General features: G+C 42.7%; 1 protein-coding gene across 3 annotated transcripts in view; it reads right to left on the bottom strand.

The window, feature by feature from the left end:
• LHFPL2 (LHFPL tetraspan subfamily member 2) overlaps nt 1-23908 on the bottom strand; it is a 202406-nt gene extending 178498 nt beyond the window's left edge. For all 3 annotated transcript variants that reach the window (XM_043547046.1, XM_007066691.4, XM_043547049.1), the window contains exon 1: nt 22186-23908. The gene's annotated coding sequence lies outside the window, so the exon portion shown is untranslated. The remainder of the gene's footprint in view (nt 1-22185) is intronic.
• Between the last annotated feature and the right edge of the window lie 3885 nt (nt 23909-27793).

The following is a 27793-nucleotide window of genomic DNA, read 5'->3' as shown; positions in this document are numbered from 1 at the left end:
TCTTGACCAGCCGAGGAGCTGGACCACCTTTGCTGAGTGGGCAGAAAACTTGGTCTGCCCTTGTCATTTCACAAGCAACATGGCTATAGTGCTGTTGGTCATATCTGCCTGTGGTTGGCTAAGCTTTAATAAACCTGCAGAATTGTATTCTCAAGGTAGGGACAAAGTTGAAGATCACGTGTTTAGAGGTATAAAAAATAACCTGTAAACACGTGAGCTTAGAATATCGTCCAGAGCTTAGAATATTGTTTGTAGCTCTTCGTTTAGATTCAGTTTATTACAGCTGTTTTGTAAAATATAACTCTGCAGTGCAACTCCTTTCATTAGAAAAGTTCTAAAACATCAAGGTTCTCATTTCTAAAAAGTTTGAAGAAGCATTCACAGCAAAACCACACTATATCACTCAGTCACCTTGACCTCTACGGTTGCATGTAATTACAACATTAAAAAAAAATCGAACATTAAAAAATAGAATCAGCAGCATTAACTGAACTGCTCCTGATGACATACTTCAGTATTCCGATTTAGATCAGCTCTGTGTAGCTCAAAAGCTTGTCTCTTTCACCAACAGAAGTTAGTCCAATAAAAGATATTACTTCACCCACCTTTTCTCTCCAATATATTGGGACCAATACTGCTACAATACACCGCAAACACCTGTTTATTTGGTAATTTGGAAGTGGAGGAGGCTTTTGGCTGTTAAGAAAGCTGCCAATAGCCTATTGTTCTAAAGAGCTAGAGTTTAATTTCCACAGCTGCTAAAGAGGCCACAAGCAAAGTAAATTCATGTGTGATAGAGAAACAAAGTGTGCACACAACTTAAATGAATCCAGCAAATACACCTCTGCAGTAGTAGTACGGACACAATGTGCTACTCTCCATATTCCCCATCCCCAACACAACACAGGTATGTGAGAGACTTTGTCGTTGCTCTGTAGGATTGAACCTCAGAGAAATCCACATACATACTGACATGAAAATGAATTAAGAAATATCTGAAATGTAAGAAGGGGGGAAAAATAAAAGAGACTTCCATATTAAATAAGATTTCACACAAGGGATGAAGAAAATAAGTTAACACAACCACGTAAGGATTATAAACATAATGACATTTTCTTAATGAGACAACTTGTATTATTTCATTTGGAGTTTAGTATGGCTGAAATGAAACATCATAATTTGCAGCTGATGCCAACTGGCAGGAGACAGACAAATGTTCATGGGGTTTTTTGTTTCGTTAAAAGTACTTCGGTCTTAAATTATAAAGAAAATGAATAGGAGACACTTGGCTCATAAAGTACAACTTTTTGCTGACATTACTCTGCATCCTTTACTCTAAACAGGTTGATTCTTGCAACCTTTACAATTCAAAGAGACAAAAATTTACAGTTTTCCTCACTGAAATCTGTATTTAATAAATTGGCATCAGTAGGAAATCATCTCTGGCAATTTAAATACAAACTGACAACAATATCGGATGTCCACTATGAGTAACTCCCCCATCTCAGTATTAAAAAGGATACACTCCAACATAAGAATGGCCATACCAGGTCAGACCAAAGGTCCATCAAGCCCAGTATCCTGTCCTCTGACAGTGGCCAATAGCAGGTGCCCCAAAGGGAATGAACATTATAACAGGTTATCATCAATCTCATCCATGCCCAGTCACCCAATCCCAGCTTCTGGCAAACAGAGGCTAGGGACACCATTCCTGCCCATCCTAATAGCCATTGATCATAGAATCATAGAATATCAGGGTTGGAAGGGACCTCAGGAGGTCATCTAGTCCAACCCCCTGCTCAAAGCAGGACTGATTCCCAATTAAATCATCCCAGCCAGGGCTTTGTCAAGCCTGACCTTAAAAACTTCTAAGGAAGGAGATTCTACCACCTGCCTAGGTAACACATTCCAGTGTTTCACCACCCTCTTGGTGAAAAAGTTTTTCTTAATATCCAACCTAAACCTCCCCCACTGCAACTTGAGACCATTACTCCTTGTCCTGTCCTCTTCTACCACTGAGAATAGTCTAGAACCATCCTCTCTGGAACTACCTCTCAGGTAGTTGAAAGCAGCTATCAAATCCCCCCTCATTCTTCTCTTCTGCAGACTAAACAATCCCAGTTCCCTCAGCCTCTCCTCATAAGTCATGTGTTCCAGACCCCTAATCATTTTTGTTGCCCTTCGCTGGACTCTCTCCAATTTCTCCACATCCTTCTTATAGTGTGGGGCCCAAAACTGGACACAGTACTCCAAATGAGGTCTCACCAATGTCGAATAGAGGGGAACGATCACATCCCTCGATCTGCTCGCTATGCCCCTACTTATACATCCCAAAATGCCATTGGCCTTCTTGGCAACAAAGGCACACTGTTGACTCATATCCAGCTTTCTCGTCCACTGTCACCCCTAGGTCCTTTTCCGCAGAACTGCTGCCTAGCCATTCGGTCCCTAGTCTGTAGCGGTGCATTGGATTCTTCCGTCCTAAGTGCAGGACCCTGCACTTATCCTTATTGAACCTCATCAGATTTCTTTTGGCCCAATCCTCCAATTTGTCTAGGTCCCTCTGTATCCTATCCCTGCCCTCCAGCGTATCTACCACTCCTCCTAGTTTAGTATCATCCGCAAATTTGCTGAGGGTGCAATCCACACCATCCTCCAGATCATTTATGAAGATATTGAACAAAACCGGCCCCAGGACCGACCCCTGGGGCACTCCACTTGACACCGGCTGCCAACTAGACATGGAGCCATTGATCACTACCCGTTGAGCCCGACAATCTAGCCAACTTCTACCCACCTTATAGTGCATTCATCCAGCCCATACTTCTTTAACTTGCTGACAAGAATACTGTGGGAGACCGTGTCAAAAGCTTTGCTAAAGTCAAGAAACAATACATCCACTGCTTTCCCTTCATCCACAGAACCAGTAATCTCATCATAGAAGGCGATTAGATTAGTCAGGCATGACCTTCCCTTGGTGAATCCATGCTGACTGTTCCTGATCACTTTCCTCTCATGTAAGTGCTTCAGGATTGATTCTTTGAGGACCTGCTCCATGATTTTTCCGGGGACTGAGGTGAGGCTGACTGGCCTGTAGTTCCCAGGATCCTCCTTCTTCCCTTTTCTAAAGATTGGCACTACATTAGCCTTTTTCCAGTCATCCAGGACTTCCCCCGTTCGCCACGAGTTTTCAAAGATAATGGCCAATGGCTCTGCAATCACAGCCGCCAATTCCTTTAGCACTCTCGGATGCAACTCGTCCGGCCCCATGGACTTGTGCACATCCAGCTTTTCTAAATAGTCCCTAACCACCTCTTTCTCCACTAAGGGCTGGCCATCTACTCCCCATGCTGTGATGCCCAGCGCAGCAGTCTGGGAGCTGACCTTGTTCATGAAGACAGAGGCAAAAAAAGCATTGAGTACATTAGCTTTTTCCACATCCTCTGTCACTAGGTTGCCTCCCTCATTCAGTAAGGGGCCCACACTTTCCTTGGCTTTCTTCTTGTTGCCAACATACCTGAAGAAACCCTTCTTGTTACTCTTGACATCTCTTGCTAGCTGCAGCTCCAGGTGCTATTTGGCCCTCCTGATATCTTTCCTACATGCCCGAGCAATATTTTTATACTCTTCCCTGGTCATATGTCCAACCTTCCACTTCTTGTAAGCTTCTTTTTTATGTTTAAGATCCGCTAGGATTTCACCGTTAAGCCAAGCTGGTCGCCTGCCATATTTACTATTCTTTCGACTCATCGGGATGGTTTGTTCCTGTAACCTCAACAGGGATTCCTTGAAATACAGCCAGCTCTCCTGGACTCCTTTCCCCTTCATGTTAGTCCCCCAGGGGATCCTACCCATCCGTTCCCTGAGGGAGTCGAAGTCTGCTTTCCTGAAGTCCAGGGTCCGTATCCTGCTGCTTACCTTTCTTCCCTGCATCAGGATCCTGAACTCAACCAACTCATGGTCACTGCCCCCCAGATTCCCATCCACTTTTGCTTCCCCCACTAATTCTTCCCGGTTTGTGAGCAGCAGGTCAAGAAAAGCTCCCCCCCAGTTGGCTCCTCTAGCACTTGCACCAGGAAATTGTCCCCTACGCTTTCCAAAAAACTTCCTGGATTGTCTATGCACCGCTGTATTGCTCTCCCAGCAGATATCAGGAAAATTAAAGTCACCCATGAGAACCAGGGCGTGCGATCTAGTAGCTTCTGTGAGTTGCCGGAAGAAAGCCTCATCCACCTCATCCCCCTGGTCCGTTGGTCTGTAGCAGACTCCCACCACTACATCACTCTTGTTGCTCACACTTCTAAACTTAATCCATAGACACTCAGGTTTTTCTGCAGTTTTGTACCGGAGCTCTGAGCATGGACCTATCTAGCTCCCTTTTGAACCCCATTATAGTACTGGCCTTCACAATACCCTCTGGCAAGGAGTTCCAGAGGCTGACAGTGCATTGCGTGAAAAAAACCTCTCAATATTTCAAAAAGAAAAGGAGTACTTGTGACACCTTAGAGACCAACAAATAAATAAATTTGTTGGTCTCTAAGGTGCCACAAGTACTCCTTTTCTTTTTGTGAATACAGACTAACACAGCTGCTACTCTGAAACCTCTCAATAGTTCAGTGGTTTCACCCTTTAATACATAATAAAATTTACTTGTATAGCACAAAAATCTGAAAGTGCTTTATAAAAGTTTATTAAATAAGTCACAGCAAGCACACAAGACAGCTATGAGTTATATATGATCACTTTAGCATCACTGAAATGCAATTCTCTCTAGGGTGGAATATAGCCAGCTATTTAAAATAGAAAAATTATATAGCAGTTTTGGGCAGGAAATGAAAGATACCCTATCCAAATAAAACTACAGGGAGATTTAGATAAAGTTTAATTAACCAAGCCGTACTTTATCTGAAATACAAAATTATCTTTTTCTACTCAGCTTCAAATATGACACTCATCACTGTGGTATTTGAGCAACTGAAACAGAGTAAGATGGAGTTCAACAGTTCCCTTTTAGGAATCCTACCGCCCTTCCACTGGTCATCCGCTGGAAGCACCTAAAGAGGAAAAAGGGTAGGCATCTCTACAGAGCATTACCCAAACCTCTTGTGCGGGACCGCTTCCCCTAATCTACCCGAATACTAGCAATCAAGTACGTTTGTCCAAACCCAGATTATAGCTCTTTGACTTTCATGGCTGGATTAAAGCAAGTGATCTACATCTTGAGAAAGGTATTTTGCACTAGGATTTCCCATTTGGAAATGTGTCCTTCTCTCTTACCCCATAAACAGAATCTCGGTGAAAAGCATCAGTTCCAGGTGTCTCTCTTCTCTACTTGTAGTCAACTTTGATTTAAATATTCTGTCTTGAAAGCTATAGCCCGCTATTGTCAAGATTACTTTTTAAATTTAAGGCTCTAATTAGGGATGCAATAAAGGATGGAGGCTGGATGCATCAGGGGACGACTGCTAATGAAACACAGAGCCTTACACCTCTGGGTTGCTAGTTCAAATCTAGCCCTGAAAATTACTAAGAGCTAAACAGCTGTTAGTGAAATGAGCATAGCTGTTACTGTGTAGCCTTCAATGCACAAATATCCACATCACAGAAACCAGTAACATAACTGACATGCTTGTTTGCTAACTCAAGAGAGCCTAAGGAGACTGAACTATCCTTTCAACCCTAGAGATATTCCTTTCACAGCAAGGGAGAGTCATTGATGGAAAAACACTGCTGCTCCTATGCTTTTCCAGTTCTTTAGATAAACAGGACTTCAATTACCAAGGCTATTAAATGAGCACCTTTTAAGAGTATTAAATTAAAATAAAATTAAAATTTAATCTCTAGTGAGATTAGAATTGATTACTTTGAGCTTTTAAACTATATAGGCAATCTAATAAATGCTCATGCGTCCCCCTTCAAACAATGAAGTTGATCACTCATTCTCAAGACCAAGATCCCGCGCACACATACACACACACAAACTAACAAACTCAGATGGTCCATGTTGCTTAGAGGAATTAAGAAGCAAAGCAGATTACCAGACAGCATTGTTTAAAAACAGAAACGATATCGTTTGGTGATACTTCTCTACAGCATACATCCCTACAGAATTTGTAATTAGTATGTAAATTATTATCTTCTATCACATAATGATTCTTCAAGAAAGACCATATAGGGAAATGCCCATAAGCACTGGTCACATTTGGAAGTATATGTCCTTGTCGGCATAGGGGCAGAGCATGCAGCTGGCACCGTGGCTATTTTTTAAACACTGAGGCACTCAGTGCCACGGAAACCTTCCTGTTACGGGAGGTCGGATTCCTGCCTCTGTGGTCTGCAGGAGCCACAGCTGAGGCTTTAGAAAGAGCTGGTGCCTGTGGCGCTGTCAGCACAGAGGGTAAGGATCTTGCGGGAGACCCTTTACCCTTGTCGGAGTCTCTCCTATGAGACTGCTGTGCTTCTTCCCTCTGCTCCAGAGAAGGTGAAGCAACGCTCCCAACTGGTTCGGATCTGGCCGGGGAGCGTTTAGGAGCGGGTTTAACTTTCCCCATCTCCAAAATCTGCAGGGATTTTTCCCTCAGAAGCATTTTAAGCGCAGGTCCCTGTTGCACAGAGCCCTTGACTTGAGGCTCGTACAGTGGAGGCACTTTGTGGGGATGTGGGTTTCCCCAAGGCACTTCACACAATGTGAGTACCCATCCGACCATGGCATGGAGTCCTGAAAGGAAACACACTTTTTGAATCCTGAAGCCCCTGGCATTGTGAATTAGAAATGGCAGGGGAGAGCATCTCAGAGGGAGACAAGCCTGAAGGGAAAAGTTTTGTTTATTTTTTGTTTTGTTTGTTTTTTTAACTAAGTAACTAACTATGTAACTACACTAAAGGAAGGGAAACAACTGGGATGTAACTAATAACTATTTCTATATTCTTTGTTACTTTTTTCCTACAGAGACCAGGGAAGAGAAGCAGCACTGCCCCGAGTCACGTCTTCAGCCGGAGCTGGTTGAGAAGGAACTGAGGGGGGTGCGGGATGCAGGTGCTCAGGAAGATTCCAACGAGACGGGAGATACCAACTGAGCGCCTGCGTCCCGACGAGGCACTGCTACCGAAAATCTCTGATCAACAACACCGGGACGTGCGGACACCTAGAGTGGAGTACCCACAGGGTCAGCACTCAAAAAAGAATTATTATTCAGTTCACCTCGACCTCAACATGGAGAGAAATACGCACAATACACTTGTGCTACCCAAGCTAAGATTTTCCCCAGACATTTCAGTCAAAGGCACACTGCTTTAGATTAAAACATAAAACAAGTTTATTAACTACAAGAGTTAGATTTTAAGTGATTATAAGTGATAGCAAACAGATCAAAGCAGATTACCTAGTAAATAAACAAAACCGGAAACTAAGCCTAAAATACTAAAAAGATTGGATATGAATTAGCAATTTCACACCCTGACTGATGATACAAACAGGCTTGCAGATTCTCAAGGCACAAGCTGAAATTGCTTTGCAGCTTGGGATCCCCATTTCCATTCCAAGTCCTTTTCTTTCGGAGCTTCTCTTAGGTGTTGAGTGGTGGGGCAGTGAAGAACCACCGATGATGTCACTCCCTACCCTATATAGCTTTTCCATAAGGCGGGTACCTTTGTTTCATGTGTGGTTCTCAGCCCAGTTTGTGAAAAAATACAGGTACACAAAATGGAGACTTGTGTCATGTGGTCTGGTCACAGGCCCTTGCATACTTTGCTGAGTCACAGCAGCCATTACTTACAAGGCTGTCTGAAGCATTCTCAGGAAAGCTCACTATGTGGGGGATAAGCTTCTCCTAAGGCCTATTGTTTCCCCTGATGGCCCATTACCTTGAATAGGCCCTTCCCAACCAGCTATTTAGACTGGAAGCATCTTGCCTAGTGGGTGTACCCAGGTGTAACTACATTTGAAATATAGATACTTAGTCAATATTCATAACTTCAGATACAAAAATGATACATGCACAAAGATAATCATATTCAGCAAATCATAACTTTTCCAATGACATCTTATATGTCTTATACAAAATGCATCATAATTATGCCATAATCATATCATATTACTACTATGCCGAAGATGGGATGTTGTGTCATACTTGTAAATTGTGATCACAGTACAGGAAGACAAACAAAAAATAATACAGAAAAATGGTGGAGAAAGGAATACAGTACACAAGCAATGTAGTCAGGATGATTGGAACAAGTATTGTTATTATTGTTAGTTCCAGTCCTCAATCAGGCACGGGTGGGGGAGAAGAGATGTACACACGTTTCTTGCCATTGCCTTTTTTTTTTTTTTTGGCCTATTTTCTTTTCAACCTTTCCCTTTTAAGATTGGATGTTGGGCCCCGTTTTGGCTGTTTTTCCATAGCAACCACAAAGCTAGCTGAACCGGCCCTCTGAGAATTGCCCTTGCCAAGGGAAATCCACACATGGAGTAAAGCAACTAAAGCCTGCTCCTCCATCCAGTCCATGCTTAGGACGTGTTTCCAGGGGTGAAATGAATATGACTCTGGCATCCTTGTGCTCTAGTGCAGTGTTTCCCAACCAGCGTGCCATCAGGAATGAACAGGTTTGCCCCGGAATTTTGGAAAAGTCACTAAATTTTAATTAGTGTCAAAATCAAATTGCACTTTGTGCTGTTGCTCTTCGGGTATACGTGTGTGAGACAGAGGTTATACACACTACGCTCATATGACCTTGCCGTTCACATGGTATCACATGGTAGTCGTGTTTTCGTATCAACCATTTTGAATTGAAGACTCAAAAATGGACAAATATTTGAAGAAAACAGATTCTGGCACCTCTACATCTACTTTCAGTGATGAAGCTGAACATGAACACAAGGAAGTCCAAGTGGTGAAGCAATGTGACTGTGAGAGTTATTGGCAATTTGGATTTTCATTGACAGGTAAACCATCTTGGCCTCTTCAACGTCTTGTGTGTGGAGAAAAACTCTCAAACCATCACCAGGGGTGCCACGTAAGCTAAAACGACACCTTACAACCAAACATCCATCCCTTGCCAATAAGGGCAAATTTTTTTTGAGCATTTGATAGATCAAAATGAAAAATAAGTGCAAATGATGAAAGGCTGTGTAACAGTTTCTGATAAACCACTGGAAGCAAGCTATTGGTCGCTGAGCTTGTAGCAAAGGTGAAAAAACCACATACAGTTGCAGAAACATTAATTTTCCCAGCATGCAAGAAATGGTGAGAGTAATGTTAGGTGCAAATGAAAGGCAAAAGTTCCCCTTTCAGATAATATGATAAATCACCGCATTGATGATGTCAGCTGACATTGAGACTATGCTCAGAGAAAAAACCCTCAAAGCAGAAAATTTGCATTGCAGCTTGACAAATCAACAGATATCAGTACTCATGTCCAACTGGAAGTTAAGTTTTATTCAAGCCTGTCTTACATCAAAAAAACAAACAAAAAGAGCATCAGTGGAACAAGAGCTCTGATGCAATGTCATCATTTCCTGTTAAGATTTAATGACTCTGCATATCAAGGCAAGCTCAAATTTCTCATTAAGAATAAATTTTGTTTTAATAATTTTAGTGTGGGGTGGGGGTGTACCCACACAAATCTTTTATTGAAGTAAGTGTGCCTTAAACCAGAAAAGGTAGGGAAACGCTGGTCTAGCAACCCACAGCTGTTGGAACAAATCCTTTTGACACACAAGCAACCAAGTTTAAGTGAAAACATCCCTAAGGATGCTTCGTTGTGTGACTGGACTCGGTTTTGTTGGCCCCCAGATCAGCACAAGGGTACAAGGATAGCTCTAAGCCACCTTTACCCAGCCATGTTCTAGTCTGGCCCCGAGCTCAGTTCTAGATCTCCAAATTTTGCTAAAATGAAAGGCAAGCTTTACTTCAAGCTGTCAGAGCTGTTGTGTAATGATGTTTGTGTCATCTATCTGTTAAGCACTGGATGAAGGCAATTATGCTAACTTTATGCAGCTTAGTTATGACTAATGATTAGATATATGTGTATACACAGCATACAACACCATACACATTCTGCTAAATTACCTCACACCTCACAGAACAATCAGCTGGATGACCATCGGGAAAGTTTGCATTCCAGCTGTCTTAGTGTACTATGCCCATTGTGAGCACAAATATCTAAACTGAACAGAACAAATAGATACCTTCATTATAGGTGCTGGAACTAGGGATGCTGGGGGTGCTACCGCACCCCCCTGGGGTGAAGTAGTTACCATTATATATAAGGTTTACAGTTTGGTTCAATGGCTCTCAGCACCCCCACAATAAAAATTGTTCCAACACCCCTATCATTAACTTATGTAAGGTAAGCCATACCAGAGAGACACTGCACTGAGGCTATCACAGTAAGAATGTTACTGAAAGATACAATCCACAAAAACAGAGAACTACATACGATTTTCTATTGAGCATAAAACTATAATTCAATTACAATGTTAAATTTGGCCTACAGACTAGGCTGAGATCATAACAGTGAGAACAGAACTTAAATGTTCTATTTATATACCTCTAGAAGAAACCCCCCAAATCTGACTTGAAATGTGCATTCAAAATCCAAGTATGCCCTGTTATTCTCAACATATTAAAAACACCAAGAGAATGAGTTGCCACATTTGGAACACAATGAAAATCCAGTTTTGATCATTCAGTATTTCAGACAAGAATTTTCTTGTAAATATTAAATTATGTCAAGCCTTTTCCGTGCACATTGAAGGGCAAGTGTTATTAGATGGACTTAATTTCAGATTACTGATTGCCTTGTCTGCTGCCTGAAAGAAATTAATTTTATCAGGGAGAGACATCTTACACAAATGCCACACTCTGACAGAGCTTGAATGAAATTAGGCAGCCTCAATAGGCATTATTCATAAAAGCCATACTAATTATGTGTGAAGTGCGCCAAATGTATTGTATTTCATGGCATATAAAGAACCACCTTTGAAACTTTTGACGCAAGTATTGCTCTTTGTTAAACCTCAGACATTTAACAGATTTTACAAGAAAAAATTCCTTCTGCCCATCTGAAAAGACCCCACAACAAAAGTAGTTATAACAAACTCAACCTCTATGCTTGTATTGTATTTTTCCTTGCACACTTCCTTCCCCCAAATTGTTATTTTGCACACACTGTATCAAAGAGACTTTTACATGCTAACGGCCAAAGTATAAAAACCAAAGGCACGCTCTGGTGTACTGCCATCATCTGAAGACAGGTGATCTGAATGAAGAATTGCAAACTGTATTACCAAGCACATGCACTTCAGCAAATCTGATAGTGTTTGATTGCTTGCTTTTTGGGGCGGGGGGAGTCTTTCAAAAGACTCAATATTTCTAATGTTCCTCTTAGAAGTGATCCCTGCTAATAGTAATTCATTGACCCATGTAAAATGAGTTGGCTCTAAGAGCAACTTACTTGCCTAGAAAATTATAAAAGCTAAGGAGTACTTGTGGCACCTTAGAGACAAACAAATTTATTAGAGCATAAGCTTATTAGAGCATATGCATCCGATGAAGTGAGCTGTAGCTCACGAAAGCTTATGCTCTAATAAATTTGTTAGTCTCTAAGGTGCCACAAGTACTCCTTAGCTTTTTACGGATACAGACTAACAGCTGCTACTCTGAAAGCTGCCATTATAAAAGCTACAATCACAAATGGTACTAATTGGCATCCCTATCAGCAATCTCTGCAGAAGGATCAAATATGAATTATCCTCCCACCTTAGAGCTGATCTTTACAGAACAGGTTTGGAAGCTGTGTGATGAAATTTGTCCAAGATAGCTGTCCAAGGCCTTGTCTACATAGAGAAACTGAAGTTGTTTCCAAACAAAACTTTAGATAAACCACTGTACCATTTTGTTTAGACTAGGCCTGAATTGCATCTGTTTGGCACAAAAAATAGGTCTACAATCACTAAGGCGGTCAATATGACAATTTTTTCACCACTAAGCTCACAAGAAATGTTGTTTATTTTTAAATAACAAAAACCGCCTTAGCAGAAGGGCTCAAGAAATGCATGGAATCAGAGGTACTCTTTCAAGGTGAAAGGGACCAAGACCATACAATGCAACTTAATAAATTTAATTCATCATGCTATTTTACTAGAAACCCATTAATTTGGTTGGTTTTTGTTTTAAATTATTGGTGTTATTTATTGGGAACAGACCATCAGTATTCTTAATGACTGAATTATCAAACTATACATAAATATGAAACATGTAATATGTCAGGTGGTAGTAAAAAGATATAATTCATGAATTGTAATGATCTCACATAAAAATAAGGCATTTTTCAGTAAAGAAATTATAGTTATTACAGATAAGACAAGACTCCAACGATGCTTCCAATCTGTCAGATGACAGGATAGTACTGTCAGCAAAATAATTTGAAATGAGGGGGAAAACTGATGTCTCCTGTGTTCATTTGACATGGGGGCTATATCTGATTTGGCAGCAGGTTGCTACACAGCAGGATGTTTCTCCCAGGGTTGCTTTTTGTTCAGTTTTCACTCTTCAAAAAAAGAGGAAAAATTCAAAAACCGTATAAATAAAAGTAACTAGTAATAAACTTCACTGTACAACTCTATACACACAAACATGTCGGTTTCTTCCAAAAACTAATATACAAGATCACTGTGAAGCTTTAAGCTGGAAAAGACATTGTGATTACTGACAAAAGAAGATAAGGAAAATTGGGGAAGCCTCTCCCCAAATTTATCCTCCAAGCCTTTGCTTTCCACAATGAAGTGTAAACTTACTTTGTACCAGTGGGGTGAATTTTTAGAATCATATGGTCAAGACTGATCAGTCTCAAACACCATCACTATCCCCCTTTAAAATATCTTCAATATGAAACAAAACAAATATTCACATTTTCAATACTAGGACCTGTACTAATTGTCTGGCATCCACAATAAATTTACAATTTATTTTTTCTTTGTGGGTTTGGTCTTCCTTGAAGTACTTCCTTGTATGAAAACACCTTGGGAGCACTGTATACATTGGACTGAGGCTTGGATTAATTTGAGTAACTGCCTAAAAACCTTAAAAATCATCTGCCTATTGTCTATATCTGACCTCCTGAAGTCTAAATACAAGTGAAAAAGTCAGGAGTTTGTTTAAAAATTAATCAAAATGAAATTGTAAGAAATATTTAAGATCCCAAATCAACAGTAAAATGCCTATATTTTAAAAATGAATGTATTTTAAAACAATACATTGTAAAACTGACTAATGTCTGGGACACCCATTCGGAGTTACTGTAATTTACAAATTAGAGAGTAGGTGAACAAACAATGAAAAAGCAAGCATAAGGCATTACCAAATAGACATACATTTCTAAGAAAGTGAACTGTCTAGATTAAATTATTCATCATAATTCATACTTCCAAGTAAATGTTCAGTGGTATATTTTGTAATAGCGACATGTTAATATTGGACTTCAAAGCTCCCTCAAAGATTTGATAAAAAATAGGATATCACTACACTTTTGGCGTCCTAATTTTTTAATAATTTGCTAGGCCCAATAGTCAACTCGATGACATTCCTCTGTTTGGATGTAACGTGGTAACTTTTGAACATCACATCCAATCAATTCCAAAATTTCAGGAACGTTCTCGGCATAAACAGACAGAACCCTGTTGATTTTGGTGAAAATCAGAAAATCGAAAGGGGGAAAATGGGGAAACATGCTACCCCTGGAATGTGGTTAGCAGACCCATCAGCTATAATCAGGTCTCCAATCATTTATAGATCAGAGATCCAGCTGATGGAGCCATGAACACTTCCCAGCATAACAACATGCCTGATCTCACCTCTGCCCTTTTCCCAGTTGAGTTTATAAAAGCTGTCATATACAAGGAGTTATCTCCCAGACAGAAAGGAAAAAAAAACAAGAATGGTGGTGGGAAGGAAATGGAGGGACCCCACAGAGCCCCTGGCACTGAGTGGGGGCGGGGGGGGAGAGAAGGGAGCCACACAGAGCTCCTGGCACAATCGGTGAGCAATTAGCAGTTTAAAAGTTGCTCTTTGCTCTCCCTGCAGCGAGACACTTATCAACTGTGGGATGCATCCTCAGCAGGTGGGGGAGACAGAGGGAGAGCAGAGTGAAGGAGGCATTTCATGTTCCTCCCTCCTAGCTTGTTGCCTCCCCAAAGCCTGCTCCATACTGGGAGAGAGAAAAGAGGACACCAGCCATCCACCTGACCTTCCAGGTTGGAAGAATGAAAGGTACTTTAGATGGGAGAGAAAAAGGAAACACACACACACACACACAGAGCCCCCAGCATAGGGAACATGACTGGGGACCTTAGCATGGAAGGGAGGAATGGGGCACACGGAGCCACTGACATGAGGGATGAGTGGGGGGAGCAGATGTTTACAGGGAGTCCCTGAAATAAAGGGCAATGGGAGGGTTGTGCACAGTGGGGAGAATAGAGGGATACAAGGAGCCCCTGGTGTGTGCAATGTGCTCAGCCTAAAACACAACTTGTGTGTCCAGTTCTGATGCCCACAATTCAAGAAGGATGTTGATAAATTGGAGAGGTTCAGAGAAGAGCCTCAAGAGTGATTAAAGGACTGGAAAACATGCCTTATAGTGAGACTCAAGGATCTCAGTCTATTTAGCTTAAATAGACGGTTAAGGGGTAACTTCATACAACCTGTAAGTACCTACATAGGAAACAAATATTTAATAATGGGCTCTTCAATCTAGCAGAGAACGGTATAATGTGATCCAATAGCCGGAAGTTGAAGCTAAGCAAATTCAGACTGGAAATAAAGTGTACATTTTTAACAGTATGAGCAATTAGCCATTGGAACAATGTACCAAGCTTTGTGGTGGATTCTCCATCACTGAAGTGAAAGATCGAATTTTTTCTAAAAGATCCACTATAGACAATATTTTGGGGAAGTTCTATTGCCGGTATTATATGGCAACATGTTATACAGTAGATGATCACTATGGTCCCTTCTGCTCCTGGAATCTGTGAAGCAAATCAGCTTATGACCTCCTGGTGCAAATCATAAATATACACATTAGAGACATTCTACTGGAATTACAAATCTCCTTTTTCCTTCCTTTACTTGATGAGGCATGGATGCCCAGTTTCCCCAGCAACTGTTAAAGACATTATTAATAGCTTAAATAGCAGGGAATACAACTTTCTACTCTGCTTTAAGTATTATGACATCAGCTGCTGCAGAAGATGTCACATAAAACCCTGAACTCTGCTTTTGGGATATAAATAGCCTTCATATTAATCTTTAAAATGGTGGCAGTGTTACTTTTAACTCTACTGAAATTCTGTAAAATTGTAAATTAGACCCATAATTGGTAGTTTTATTTTTCTTTTCAAAAGAAGATACATTATGCCAGTTGTTAAAATGCTAATTTCCCATATTGCAGCCCTGTCCTCTGCTTCTTGGTTTGAGGCAGGGGCTTCTTAGGTTGCTCTAATTATCCTTGTGGCAGAAAAATCAACTGAGTCAAGCAGAGCTCCAGCTTGTTAATCCTGCCTATTATGGTAGTGCCTAGGGATCAACCAAGATTGGGGTCCCTTTGTGCCAGGTACTGTACAAACACAGGAGCAGCTGTCAATCCATGCCCCAAGGAACTTTAAATCTAGGTGGTCAAGACAAAGTGTAGGGGAAAGGGATTCAACACAGAAGCAGAGCTATCAATTATCAGGGGGTAACCGTGTTAGTCTGTACCCACAAAAACAACAACAAGGAGTCCGGTGGCACCTTAAAGATAACCTGCATCTGTAATTTTCACTCCATGCATCTGATGAAGTGGGTTCTAGCCCACAAAAGCTTATGCCCAAATAAATCTGTTAGTCTTTAAGGTGCCACCGGACTCCTTGTTGGTTTTAAGAGCTATGAATGTGATGGCAGCAAATGTAATATTAGCTCCATGACTGTGGGATGGGATGGAGGCAAAAAGGAGATTAGCTAAATGGAAAAACAAGAAAAGGGAGGTAAGGGGAACAAACTAGGTGAGAAGAAGGAGTGGAGGATGGTACTAGGGACTAGTGTGGAATGAAGCTGAGGAAAAGAGACCCTTGGATGATTGGGGGGGGGAGGGGGAAGAGACAGACAACAAACAGCCAGTGAGTGCAGCACAGAGAACATCCAGTAAGAACTGGAGAAATATGATCAAGCCATCTGGTCTTGGCTACTTGTTCTGTACAGTTTCTTTCCCAGATGCCATACGTTTAGGGAGAGGGGAAGCACAACATGGGTTCTAGTGGCGGGGGTGTCTCCCCAGCATAGTTCTGGATCCAGGGGATCATAGGCGCTGACTTCTGCTGGCGCCGGTGTGTGCTCAACCCCTCTCTGCCCCCGGCCCTCCCCGACTCCACCCCTGCTCCACCCCCTCCCATCCCTGCCCCCCCCATTCCAACCCCTTCCCCAAAGTCGCCGCCCCAACTCCACCCCCTCCCTGCCCCTATTACAACCCCTTCCCCAAATCCCCGCCCCGGCCCCGCCTCTTCCCCATATCCTCTCCTGAGCGCACCACATTCCCACTCCTCCCTGCTCCCTCCTGGAACTTGTTAAGCCATGAAACAGCTGTTTTGAGGTGGTAAATACTGGGAGGTAGGCGGAGAAGCAGGGATGTGGTGCACTCAGGGGAGGAGGCGGAGTCGAGGTAGGGCAGGGAGCTTCGCTGCTGGTGGGTACAGAGCACCCACCAATTTTTCCCCATGGGTGCCCCACCCCCAGAGCACCCACTGAGTCATCGCCTATGCGGGGGATGCTGGGGCGGTGCAGTGGCCCTAGCAGCTTTGTTTGGGATTTCCCTGTGTAAGAGACAAGACTCCCCCTCCTCCTCCTCCGTTGTAAGGAGCCAGCTTTGGGGTGCTGGAGGGGAAAACTCCCAGAAGCTTGCTACTGCTTGGACTGGGGGCCTAGAAATCTGCCAGGTACTGGGAATGGAGCTAGTGGTCGACCCATAGCTACCAGTGCAGGACCCACTCCTCACCCCCTGCAGTAGTGGCTCTCTACTCCCACACCACACAGACATACTTGACTGCCCAATTTTAAAATAATTCTGTACTTGCACAAGATATAATGGTGACAAGAACCACCCTTTCAACAGGTGCCATAGCCGATGTCACAATATTCCAAGAAGAACGAAGCGTACTTGTGGCACCTTAGAGACTAAAATTTATTTGGGTATAAGCTTTTGTGGGCTAAAACCCACTTCATCAGATGCATGCAGTGGAAAATACAGTAGGAAGATATATATACATATTTCTGTTACTGATAAACATATATTAGAAGAAAATTATTATCTGCTACATGCTGAATCAATATTAAAATAAAACATTATGATTCTTTATAGATTATCTATTCTCTTTACCGACAACAAGAATCCATTGCTAAAGTGAAATAAGTTACAGGAAACCGTCTCGCACACAGAAACAACAAAAACCACACACAACTATTTCCTACTTTGGTCATCAGTGGGGTTTGAAACCAGGACCTTCATGCTTTTAGCACTGAACTGATACTGTTTGAACTAAAGAACACTAACTAAAGTTCCACCTTGTATTTAGCTGGGATGCCTTTGAGTTTCCCAGGCCCGAAGAAGAGCTCTGTGTAAACTTGAAAGCTTGTCTCTATCGCCAACAGAAGTTAGTCCAATAAAAGATGTCACCTCACCCTCCTCATCTGTTCTATTAGCAGACAGTTATAGTAGAGCTTTGCTCTTCTGTAGATCACCAACTAGAGATGACCAAATACTCATACTCTTATTATTTATTAATTAGAATACACCTATAAGCTCCAATTGAGACAGGGCTCAGTTGCGCTTGATACTGTACATACATACAGTGAGAAAAGTCCCTGCTCCAAAGAGCTTACAATCCAAATAGATAAGAAGGTAAGTAAGCTTGGATACATATTTTCCCCACCACTTTTCAATATTAAGATGATCAATTTTTAGTCATCCAGCAACAGCCGAAACAAACAGTTTTGGAAGAGTCCCCTCCCCCAAATCTTGAATCTCCAAGCTAATACTCATCAGTTTACAATGGAAATACTCACAAACTTAGCTGAATAATACCACCAATGCTGTGATCATTTCATTTGAGAGACTGTGTATTATTAAGACAATTACAGCCTCTTCATAAATTAAAATTACTCTTAAAATGTTAGCATTGCCTCTATTATTAAAAATCTCCACAATCTCAACAAAAACCAGTTCAGCAGCGTATTAACATGTTAAAATATTTAACACCTAGTTTGGGGGTTGTTTTTTGAAAGGGTGATGAATAGACTTTCTTTTCACACATCACATGATGGTCTCACTGATGTTCTATAGCAGTGATTCTCAAAAATTTTCACGGACCACTTGAAAATTGCTGAGGGTCTTGGCAAATGATCTTTCCAAAAGCTGTTTGTACCATTTGCTAACTATTGTAATGCTCTTTGGATAAAAGCGCTATATTAAAAAAAACCTTAATAATTAATGTTCTTTTCTTCTACAAATAAAAGCACACAACTCATGTTTTAGTACCAGTAGTCTTACCTTTCTAATGTGATAAATATGCCCTCTCTCCCCTGCCACAGCAGCCCCCGAGCTGGGGCTCAGAAGGAGAGAGGTCTCTCCCTCTCTCCCCCACCATGGCAGCCCCCAAGCTGGGGCTGGGAAGGAGTGGGGGTTTCTCCCCTGCTACATCAGCCACAGAGCTGAGGCTGGGAAGGAGGGCCGTTTCTCCCTGGCAGCCGCAGCCCTGAAACTGGGGAAAGTCGCCTCTTTCTTTGGCCGTCGCAGAACTGCACGTCCCAAGTTCCCCCACCCCCTCTTCTCACCTCACTGCCCCATCCCACTTATCCCCTATTCCCCCCAAGGCCACCACCTCACCACTGGTGTCTTCTCCAAGGTCCAGGCACCTAATCAGTGGAGCCACGCCTGCACAGCTCCACTAATTAGGTGGTTGGTCCTTCATTCTCTCATGTGCAGCTGCCCAGGTGCGCACCTTAGAGGGAACTATCCGCAGACCACCTGAATGGAGCTCGCGGACCACAGTTTGAGAACCCCTGTTCTATAGCAAAGATTCTCAACCTTTTTTTGGCTCAGGACCCATTTGTAAATCTTGATGGCCTGTCATGACCCAGTAGATAGTGTTAGTGCAAAAAAATCTGTTTACTAAATAAATATTACACAATATATACATTAACTTAATAAGTGCTAAATAAATGTAACATGTGTGCTACAGCGGCAGCTCCTGCCCAGGCCCTGGGCCCAGCTCCCCCTGCTGATGTTGCAACCTCTGGGGTCACAGCACTACTCAGGTTTGGATCAGCCCCCCCCGCTGGACCCAATTTATATGATTCATAGATTCCAAGGCCTGAAGGGACCATTGTGGTCATCTAGCCTGACCTCCTGTATATCACAGGTCACAGAACTTCACCAAAATAATTGCTAGAGCATGTCATTTGAAAAGTATCCAATCTTGATTTTAAAATTATCAGTGATGGAGTGGCATTGTGACTCGGTGCATCGGGTCATCATGCCACTCACTTAAATTTGGCCCGGTAGGCCTTCTGTCATCTCTACAGAGGGGCAGCAGACTTGAGCAACGGTGCATCCCCATGCACCAGGTTGCCAGGCCTCTAGGGGGGAGCCCAGCCCAGCCTAACCAGTCCCACTGGAACAGAGGTGCAGCAGCTGCCACTGCAGGATGAGTGTGGGCTGGGTTCTGCAACTACCCCACTCCCTCCAAGAGCATGACCCAATTCTCACGTCTCCCTCCTCCCGACATGACCCTTTGACACATTCTGGTGACCCAGTTTTGGGTTACGACCCATGAGTAGAGAAACCCTGTTCTATACTGATGTGTCTCACACAGTAAAAATAAAACTACTGAAAATACAGGGGTTGATAAGTGAGAACCGTTTATTCTTGATATCCCTCAAGATAGCTGACTTTTGAAAGAATGCATCCTCCTGTATAAGTAAAAGTAATAACCTCTATAGTGCTGAGGTATGCAAAACAATGAAAAAGACTAGTTTAACAGTATTTTTTTTTGTTTAGCGCCAACAATACAAAATATAGACAACCAAGGCAACACCTATCACAAAGTTTTCACTGAACCAATGGTGAGGCATCTAATAAATCATAACAAGTTAAACACTGGTATACTACGGGACAACAGATGTAATTTCCATGACAGCAAGCCATAACTCTAAAAAAGGATCAAAGCAATTACTATTTCCCTTTTTTTCTTCACCTCATCCTCATCCCAACATAAGACTTATCACAACAGTAGAAATGAGTGAATGCATGTGGCTGCATGTGCACGTTAGGGAGTCAGAGTACCGCCTCATGGTTTGCTTTTAAGTGTGTAAAGTACTAAGACTGAATATAACACCACTTCATATATGTGATGTATTAATAAGTTTTTCCTGAATGACAAGTAACAAAAACTTTTTACTGCTATTTATATTTTATCCATTTCCTCCCGTTTCTCCCCCTTCTCTCCCCCTCCCACCCCATTTCCTGTAGTTTAGTTTAAACCAAAGCCTAGAAAGCCAAAGGGGAGGGAGATACTGGAGAGGAGGAAGAAAGCGAACTTTGAAAGGAAATATGAATCTCTGCTTTCTAAAACACAGCATGGGAAAGGACTGTGACTACAAATGAGTGCCCAAGGCAGCAGCAGAATCCTGATAACACTGATACAGGGCATAGTTATCAACACACCATTAAACATCAGACAAAGTCTGGTTTTATTCATGGCTGCTCTATCAAGTTCTCAACATGTTGCTCTGAGACAGGAAAGCATATATGTGAAGTTGCAATCAGTGATTGGTGAGTGTAAGTAACACAACACAACAGAACACATGAAAAATACAGAAAAGGCCTGGGGAGTGTGGGTAGGGATAAGCCTTATTGTTGTTTTTGTAACTCCCTCATTTCTTCATCACCCCAGTTGAAACTTCACTCATTTTCATCACTTTCTCTGACATAATTATATTTCTGTGATCGTGTTAGATGGTCTTTTACTGTTCCTAAACTAATAAATACTGCAGTACAAAACACTCAAAAACGTGTGCTTAAGTAAATTCAGTTATTTAACTTATAGCAATGCACATGATTCAATACTTCACACAAACTAAATTCAGCTAAACAACCATCTAAACTGTGATTTTTCTTTAAACACAGTATTACCCACAAAAACAGGATAAAGAAAAGCAGCTTGCAGATGTTTTGTTAGCGGGTGAATGACCAAAACCCCAGCTATATATGTCTTACATATTGTTACTTGTGCATCCATATACTTAAAACACACAACAGCTCATACTGGAGAGACTGGGTTATTATTGCAGAAAGCCCTTTCATTCCCAACCAGAAGTGTATGTGCCAGATTAAGGGTTCCTTCCCACTGACACATCCAAAAGAATCACGGGGGAAAACAATGTAGTCAGAGTCATTTTCCACCCTGGAGAGACACAGCAGGCAGCAGAGCAATAAAGCGAGTGGCAGATTTATCTGCTTGCTTTATGTATCACAGAGGGAAGGGGAACTGCTCCAGCAACGAGGCTAGAGTCGTTAGTCAGCGAGTAAAGCAGAAGCGCCCTATGCAACATTGCACTAGCCTCACACACAGCTTTACAACAAAGCAGTGTGCAGCTGCAAAGTTTTATGCCAAGGGGTCCTCCACTCAAGTCGTGATCTGAAGTTTGAGGAAAATACGTTGAGAAGTTACACCGTTTTGCCGGTTTTTGTGGTTATAAGAGGCTTTAACTCGTTCCATCGCCCCTGACCAAACCTGTTTGTGGGATTCCCACTTTTTTGTGCTGCAGCTGTTTCCAATACACCAAAGCCTATAAACTAGCAGGATCGCTGTATCCCTGTCTCTTTCTCACCCACGCACAACGATACCAAGCCCTCAAGGTCTCTTTCAACATTGCAGTTTCTACACACACAGGAACTCGTGAGCCCCCAAACTCCTGTCTCCAACCACCAGCTATGTCTATTTTGTGGCTAGAGAAAACCACACGCAGGGAAGGTTGCCGCGTAAGTCGCCCCCACCCCCAGTTCTTCCCTGGTTTGTTAGTGGTGCAGCCAGGCTGCCCTCTGCCAGGGCTGCAGACACATGCAATGAATGGAAACGATCCCAATTGTTTCCCAACTTACCCGCCTGCCCCTTGCAACTTCAGTGCTGCTGCTCTGCAGACTCCCGGGCTGGTAATCCCCGGTGCCGGGCGGCACGGGACGCTGGAACTGGTCTCACTCCGGCTCCCCAGGCGCTGCCTTTGCCTCCACGGCGGCCGGGCTCCCCCGCCCCCCAGTCGCACCAGGACGCCGGACCATTCACTGAGGCACGGGGCTGGGAGCTTAGCGCGGACCCTGCTGCTTCCCTGCAGCGGGAGGGAGGGAGGGAGCGAGGAGGCTCTGCCTCGCCCAGGACCGGCCCACTTACACTGACGTCCCCCGCTCCGCCATCGCCTCCCCCAGCCAAGGCCAGCCACAGGCGCGCCTCCCGGCCTGGGGAAGGGGCGGGGGGAGTCCTGGGGAGGGGGCGCAGGCAGGATCAGGGAGGTGTAACGGGGCAAGGGTTTCCTAGGGGTAGAGGAAGCAATGGGGCGTATCACGGGGTAGGGGGCGTCCTGGCGGCATAGGTGGGATGCGGGTGCCCTGAGCTAGAAGGGGGTCTGGGGGTGAGCTTGGGTAGAGAAGGTGAAATGACGGGGGTGTCCTAGGGGCACAGGGGGGCTAGTGAGGGGTAGAGAGGGGACGGGAGTGGCCTGAGGTAGAGGGGGAAGGGTGCAGTGGGGGTACCCTAGGGTAAAGGGGTGTACCGGGGGTAGGGGGTGTCCTGAGGTAAAGAGGGTGTAGGGTGCAGTGGGGGGCGCGTAGTGAGGCGATGGGGGTGTCCTGAGGTAGTGTGTGCAATGGGGGGTGAAGGAGAGATGGGGGTACTCTAGGGTAAAGGGGGAGTAGTGGGGGGGTGAGAGGGTCAGGGGGTGTCCCAGGGTAAAGGGACTGTAGTGGGGGGCTGGGAGGGTAAAGGGAATGTAGTGGGGGGCTGAGAGGGTTAGGGGTATCCCAGGGTAAAGGGAGGCTGTAGTGCCCCAGGGTCCTGAGGTGAAGGGGGCGGGGTGGCCTGCAGCGGAAATGCAGGTTCATTGGGAGGCTCAACAGGGTGCTCAGGGGAGAGCACGGCGTGCGGTGCCCCAGGAGGCGTTTAAGCGCAGCGCTACCAGCGGCCCCTGGGCTCGCGGCGGGACGGCGGCGCACGGGGCGGAGCCAGCCTGGCAGACAGATGGAGCTGAGAAAAAGGCTGCGCGCCGCGGGGTTTCAGGGCTCCCAGGCTCGGCCTCGCCCACTCATTGGCAGCGTGCTGGCGAAGCGCTGCAGCTGAAGAGAATCAATTTATTTGAGAGCAGCCTGGAGGGAGGAAACCTTCTCTCAGAGCTGGGACTTTCCAGAGAGTTCTCTCCCACCCCTGCTACTTTTCAGTGCGTAATGCAATTGGAGGGATTGTCTCCCTGCCAAACGCTGCTCAGAGAAGGGTGACAAGTCCTTGGGGTCCGGACCTGGGTGCTTACCTAGGAGTAACACTGAAGGAATTCGTGTCCTCGCTCGGGCTGCATAGCACTCTGAGGCAGCAACACCAGAACAGTTTGTAGAGCTGTATGCGGAGCCTGCTACGCCTTGGTCAGTTTTTTTTAAAAAAGTAACTTGTAATTAAATGCTGCAAAGCATTTTGGCTACTATTATTAAGAGTTGGTTCTGGGCTCTACAATAGAAAGGATACAGAAGACTCAGTCCGCGCCCAAATGGACAATGCGATCTTGATTACCTTTACTACGCTACTGATATCTATGAGACTGTGTACAAGAATAAAGATATGTAGTAGTGACTGTGTGCAAGATTGCTTCTTAAGTATGCACATAGCAACGTGCTAAGCTCTTTTGGGTGTAAACAACAGTAACCCAGTGCAAGACTATCATATTTTCAAAGGATCCTCAACCTGACCTCCATTTGTGCAATGATGACTTGCTGCACAAATGACAGAACATACCTCTGCAAAACCCATTTGTTCTTGATTTGTGTTATATTTGTGCATGTAAATATATATATTCTATCATTTGCATATGATTATTCATGCACACAAGAGACAACGTTTATAAATATAGCCCCAGCGACTGCTGAGAGAAAAAGAGAGTTATGAGCTGCCTTATGTATCTCAATATAGTGTTAACCCTGACACACAGTGATGACCATTTAAATACCAACATTAGATTCATTCCTCCTCCAATTGGCATTGTTGAGAGTTTTGCCATTGACTTCAGTCAGTAGCAAGATCAGGTCTAATATTAGCTATTTCACTGCTGATCAGTTTGGCACAAAACTAATTATTTCTTAAAACCTATTTTGTAAAGAAATTTTACACCCCCCATACAGTGAATACATGGTTGATTTATGCTACTATAGTTATGTTGCTATGTGATGGCTGAATTGTTAGAGAGGCTACTGCTGACATTTTGTGCTGGCATTCAAAGTCAGTGTGAGCTTTTCTCTCACTAATTTCCCCCCCCGCCCCGTGTTCTCTCACCCTTTAAAATCTTAACAGAATATTTTCCAGTTGTAAAGAGGAGCCTAATTTTAAAGAAACTGTGTCAAGATGACAGCACTTTTTTCAATAACTTTGCAAATCTTTTGTAATTTCCAAGATTTTTTTTTGTCCAACCCCAAGCACATACAGTCTGACCACTAATGACAATATTCAAAACTCTTGAAAATATTTGTAGTGAAAAAGTTGCGTGGGGGTTCAGTCTAGGGTGATCAGATGTCCTGATATTATCAGGACCATCCTGATATGAAAGGCTTTGTCTTATATAGGCAACTATACCCTCCTGATTTATCACACTTGCTGTATAGTCACCCTAGTTCAGGCTAATACTTTATACCACTTTAAAATAATTATATGCTGTGCTATTCATTAACTATTGTGCCCATAATAATGGCAACAACATATGGAATGTAAATTAATGTAAACCAGATTATATTTTATAGTAAGCGTTTTCATGTGAACAAAAAAAAAAGGAGTACTAGTGGCACCTTAGAGACTAACCAATTTATTTGAGCATAAGCTTTCGTGAGCTACAGCTCACTTCATCGGATGCATTCAGTGGAAAATACAGTGAGGAGATTTATATACACACACAACATGAAAAAATTGGTGTTATCATACACACTGTAAGGAGATGATCACTTAAGATGAGCTATTACCAGCGGGGGGGGGGGAGAAAACCTTTTGTAGTGATAATCCAGGTGAGCCATTGCCAGCAGTTAACAGGAACGTCGGGGGGGGGGGGGGGGGAATAAACATGGGGAAATAATTTTACTTTGTGTAATGACACATCCACTCCTAGTCTCTATTCAAGCCTTAGTTAATTGTATCCAATTTGCAAATTAATTCCAATTCAGCAGTCTCTCGTTGGAGTCTGTTTTTGAAGTCTTTTTGTTGTAATATTGCGACCTTTAGGTTCCCCTATATTTACTGGGGAAACTGACCGATATGAGCCTGCAGTGGGACATATTGCAATATACCTCAAATGCTCTGATTTTTGTTATGTTGCCTTATGAACCTGAGGATAATTTTAAATACTCCTGAAGTTGGGAAAGAGAGGTCGAGTCATTTATTTACACTAACCAGGTAAAGTAATTACAATTTTACAGTATCCTAACCTTTTAGTCTTAGATTTTTCTGTGATTGAAGTGTTGGGGACAAATTCTTCATTGTCTGCACCACACGTAGTCATTTACACCCGTGCAATACCATTCTGATTTGACAGTGTTTTACACCTACTTTACACTAGTGAAAATGACAACACATGGTGCAGAATAATCAAGAATCAAGTCCTGTCTATGTATATATCTAGGCTCTTAAATCAGGCCTATCACCACAGTTTGAGTCCTAGATCTTCGATGGTGTTTAGGCACCTAACTTCTGGGCATTAGGTTGCTAAATACCTCTAAGGATCTGGGCCTGAGAGGTATCTGTTCACTTTGTTCATTGTGCCCTATTTTCCTGCTACTCTAGGAATGCAGTTAAATATTGTTTGTTTGTTTTTCTTTGTTTTTTACTAGTGAAGAAACTATCTGAATGTATATTTCAACTACGAGCATGCAATAGCTCTTTCTAAAGCAAATAAGAATCGTTCCTTAAAACATATTTTACTTCCTTGTGCAACCTTCCTCTTCTCGGAAAAGGAGACCTTTAAAGGAATATAGCCCTAAGGCTGCATACAAGGCTACCAGTTCAACTTCAGCCCAATCAAGAGTGGTTTGATAGGTGTTCCGGATGTATTTGAAATGTATTGGTGGTCTCAATCCAGTTCTAAGTGAAAAGATGTATACATCACACAACTTACCTCAAAACTGGCATCAGTTGACAGACTTGTTGGCAGTTGCAAGAGCTAGACCAGCACCTAAATCAGTAAATAGACCCTGTCATCCCAGAGACATACCCTTTAGAATAAATTTGAGGTGTCAGGCTAATGTGGAGAAGTTTGCTTTGCTTTAGCCTGATCTGTCCTGGTTCTGTGACTAATCGGAGGGTTCTGTTTTCAGAGCTATAAGTCTGCCACCTTTCATAACCACTAAATTCACTAAAAAAAAACACCCCACAAAAACTAAATCCTGAATTACACTTTTACTCCCTGATCTTGCAAGTGGATGGGTGCAGACATACCCTTGTGCTTCCAACAGGGCTCCACTGACTTCCATGGGGCTGCATATGGATACAGCGATCCATCTGTGTGGATCCAATTGCAGATTCTAGGCCTTATTTGTAACTAGTAGCTTAGAAACCCCAACCCCTCACAATGTTTTCTTAAGTGTAGGGTGGGGCGGAACGGGAAGAAAGGGAGGAAGCAGAACATAGAAATAAGAAACATATATACAGGTGTGCACACTTCTTAAGAGCAAGTATAAGGTTTAATGTCTGTATTTATTACCCAGACTTTCATCTATGTATTATTTACGTTTTTCTTTCATCCTGAACAAGTTATAAATAAAAATATTCTAAAAACATTTTTTCTACTGAAGAGATTTTGCTTGTTCCCATTAAGGACTCAAACAGATCATTCTATTACTGCAAAATAAGTTTCTTTCTAAAGCTGAACTCTCTTTGACCTCACAAAAAGTAACTACTTTAGCATACAATGGAAGACAATTCAGCAGGCCTGTCCGAAAATAAACATTTGTGTAAAGTGCATTTTAACCCTGGAGACTTCAGATAAATGGAAGGAGTACCACAATATTATTTATTGATAATACAAAAGGAATGTAACTGAAAAATTGCTAACCTTGAAAGGCTTTAAATTCTCTTGCATTCCAGACTCTCTATTTGCAGTGAGCCAGTCTCTGTAAGTATAGGATATTACTGGGTTTGGTAATAATTTTTCACAAGGCATCTGGACAGATTATGCCATTTCTAGAGGATAATACTATGTCAGAGCCTTAGTGTAATATCCCCAAAGGCAAGTAAAGCAGCTAACATAAAGCTGGAAGATAAAAAGGGTAGCATTACAAATATTTTTATATGGGATTTTCTAAGAGATATATTTTCCCCCACATGTTATTGATGATCTAAAAACTCCCAAATAATATTAAGTAACACTATTGATTTAATAAAGGTAATCAATAATCATAAATAAATGACAATGTATCAAGAATATGTTCATTGTATGAACAGTGGTTCACAGTAAATGGAACTGAGAATTGAACAATG

Source organism: Chelonia mydas, chromosome 5 (assembly GCF_015237465.2).
Source record: "Chelonia mydas isolate rCheMyd1 chromosome 5, rCheMyd1.pri.v2, whole genome shotgun sequence".
In the NCBI taxonomy this organism is placed as follows: Eukaryota; Metazoa; Chordata; order Testudines; family Cheloniidae; genus Chelonia; species Chelonia mydas.
Note: the sequence above shows the minus strand (reverse complement) of the source record. Positions and strands in the feature narration are given on the sequence as shown.